At 51.1% G+C, this 2,334-nt stretch overlaps 1 protein-coding gene across 1 annotated transcript in view; it reads right to left on the bottom strand.

The window, feature by feature from the left end:
* MYO7A (myosin VIIA) overlaps nucleotides 1-2,177 on the bottom strand; it is a 217,500-nt gene extending 215,323 nt beyond the window's left edge. The window contains exon 1 of the mRNA XM_019524863.1: nucleotides 2,017-2,177. The gene's annotated coding sequence lies outside the window, so the exon portion shown is untranslated. The remainder of the gene's footprint in view (nucleotides 1-2,016) is intronic.
* Between the last annotated feature and the right edge of the window lie 157 nt (nucleotides 2,178-2,334).

Genomic DNA, 2,334 nt, shown 5'->3' with positions numbered 1-2,334 from the left:
GTCTCACAAAGTGTCTGTGGCAGAGCTGAGAATTGAACCCAGATATCTAGCTATAGCTTTGGCCATACAACACCATCCTCCTTTTTCAGAGGCTGCTTCCCGTGCCCCATAAGCACGCCAGCTATCACAGGGAGCCACTGGGTCCTCAGCTTGAGCTAACAGGGGCTGACAGATATCCACACACAATAATGGGGCCCCGAGGAGAATATAGCCAGTGTTTCACTGAACAGTTTCAGGACAGGCCAAATGTTTTACTCTTAAGTGAACAGGGAGGGTCCCTCTCAGGGAGAGATCGGGCCCTCTTTCCCCCTGGGCTGCAGAGCACCTATGGAGTCACTCGCATACAAGTATGGCAGCATGGGGTTGCAGGAGCAGCCTTAGCCCTTGCCAGCTCCCTCTGTGGAGGGTTGTAGAGACCCGCTGGGCCATCCCAGTTTGAAGAGACACTGGACTCCTCCTCCCATCCTCCCCAGCTGGCACTGCAACCATACTACCTCCACAGCCCATAGGGACTGGAAGGGTCTCCAGGGCCAAGACGCCAAAGGATGTTACCCCTTGAGATCTAGTACAGAAGTTCAATTCACTGGTATAACCTAAATCAATTAGATTTGAGTGCGAATCGAAGCAGGTCTATTTTAGACCAGGGTCCATGTTTTTAGCCTGGTCTATGTGCACCAAACTTTTGTATGGGTACAAGTTTAGATCTAGTTCCCTTAGACCAGTTTACGTGTAATGTCTGCACTTGGCCTAAGAGACCCTGCATAACCAGAACTGCCCAGCACTGACACCATATTCCCTTTTGGGCAAAAGCCAACCGCCGATTGCCCGGTGTTCGGTGGAAACGTTCCCGTGGGGCAGGTTATGCCAGAGTTGCCAGCAACTGGTATCCCGCCAGAGGCAAGATGGTGCTGGTAGACTCTCGGGACCGAGCCAGTCTCCGAGCATCGATGTTCTTGCTTTCGTCATGAAGGAAGCGCGAGTTCTTAGGAGTTCAATCAGAGCGGGTGCCTCTGAAATGGTGATGTTTTAAAGTGTATTCACCATTTGGGACCTTTACTCTACTTCAGGCTTAACTGCAGTGCTTGTAAAAGCTTTGGGGTTCGGTCTGCAGGGGCTTGTGTCAGGTCTCCCTTCCCCCCCGATGCACATATACCAGTGCTGGCCGTGGCCCGGGAACACTGAATGAGAAGCAACATTCATTCTTCTCCGCAAAGAAATTCAGCCTCCTTGTTGTTATTAAGTGACCCAAGCAAAATTAAGCAGATGCACGGGCATGACTTCCCTCTAATCCTGGCTGCAGAAGCAAACACAGACAATGAAGCCTGCACAAACATGGCTTTGAACATCTCCGGGATGGTCTGTTTTGCAAGCAGAGTGGATAGAAATGATGGCATCAGACTCAGCTTTTCTATCAGCATATTTTAAAGACTAATAGTGCTATGCTGTTTCCTGTTGTTCGGCTGGACTACAATTATTGCCACTTGAACTCTTCGCTGCCTTCAGTCAAGTGCTGGAGACCCCTAAATAGATTATGGACATGATACGTCTAAAAGGGGAAGGGAGGATTCGCTGCTGCAATCCTGGTGTAATGTAATCAGCAAACTCATCTAATAATAATAGCCCCGATGAGAGAACCTGCCTGCGCTCCTTGGCAGTGCTGTCAATGGCAGAGCGCGCCGAAGCCACCTGCTCTATTGTTTATTGCCTTAAAGGCACCTATCTTTATAAAACAATGCCTTCATCCCCTGCCCTGAGGTTGTGCTGCTTTTGGAAAAGATCTGTTCAAGGGTGACAGCAAAGCCACCCAGAGCAGTGCCCCAGAGGCAAACAATAACTGCGCGACAGTAACAGCGGCACAATTCAGGTCCGAGAAATGAAAAGGAAGCAGCCCCCCATAAGCATTTCCAGCTCCAAGGACCTGCCACTCTAAGAGGCTTTCCAGCAAATCCTTAGCAGTCGAGCAATCCAGACGCCCCGCACTGTGCAGGTCCAGGCTCACTCCGGGGACCGACTTACCTTTGCAGGACGTGCAACCACCACCTTCTCCACCGAGAGCTGCGATTAGTCCAGCTTTCAGTCTGCCCAGAGAAAACGTGCCGGGTAAATGAGCAGCCCTCGCCTGGAAGGAGTTAAAGTGCCGCCTCTCCTCCTTGCCTGCCGCTGCTTTGCTCACTGTACCTGATACAGTGCAATTGCCTGCCCATTCATACCCCTGATCCTTCTTACCAAGGGGAGGAGCTCAGGAGAGATTACAGAGCTGATGCTTGGGACTGTGCTGACACAAGGGGCTGGGGAAGGGAGTCCCTGTGTTTTAAAGGGCAAGGGGAACACTAA

Source organism: Gavialis gangeticus, unplaced genomic scaffold, assembly GCF_001723915.1.
Source record: "Gavialis gangeticus isolate Ggan-Ray unplaced genomic scaffold, GavGan_comp1, whole genome shotgun sequence".
In the NCBI taxonomy this organism is placed as follows: Eukaryota; Metazoa; Chordata; order Crocodylia; family Gavialidae; genus Gavialis; species Gavialis gangeticus.
Note: the sequence above shows the minus strand (reverse complement) of the source record. Positions and strands in the feature narration are given on the sequence as shown.